Source organism: Lipotes vexillifer, unplaced genomic scaffold (assembly GCF_000442215.2).
Source record: "Lipotes vexillifer unplaced genomic scaffold, Lipotes_vexillifer_v1.1 scaffold539, whole genome shotgun sequence".
NCBI lineage: Eukaryota > Metazoa > Chordata > Mammalia > Artiodactyla > Lipotidae > Lipotes > Lipotes vexillifer.
In genome coordinates, this window is record NW_006789542.1 from 1,206,896 (window position 1) to 1,207,402 (window position 507).

A 507-nucleotide genomic window follows, 5' to 3' on the forward strand; every position below is an offset into this window, starting at 1 on the left:
TAATTCACACAAAGAGGAAATACCAAGCTACCTTTTAAATTAATTAATACTGAAAACTTTCATTAACACAAGATTTCACTCTAACCACCAGAGATTTGTTTCTGTGACATTTTTACTTGTGTGTTGGTGTGGCCTCGTGTTTTCTGCCCTCTGCTTCAACAAAGTGCAGTTTCCATACTTCTTGTTATGGGATTACCTAGAGACCATTTAACTGGCAGCACACCTGCTCTCTCCTCAGAGAATTTTGAGCTTCTCTGTCCAAAAACACAGAGTGGAAAGTGAATCGTTGGTGCTCTTAAAAACTGAAGGCAGGGCTTCCCTGGTGGCGCAGTGGTTGAGAGTCCGCCTGCTGATGCAGGGGACATGGGTTCGTGCCCCGGTCCGGGAAGATCCCACATGCCACGGAGCGGCTGGGCCCATGAGCCATGGCCACTGAGCCTGCGCGTCTGGAGCCTGTGCTCCGCAACGGGAGGGGCCACAGCAGTGAGAGGCCCGCGTACCGCAAAA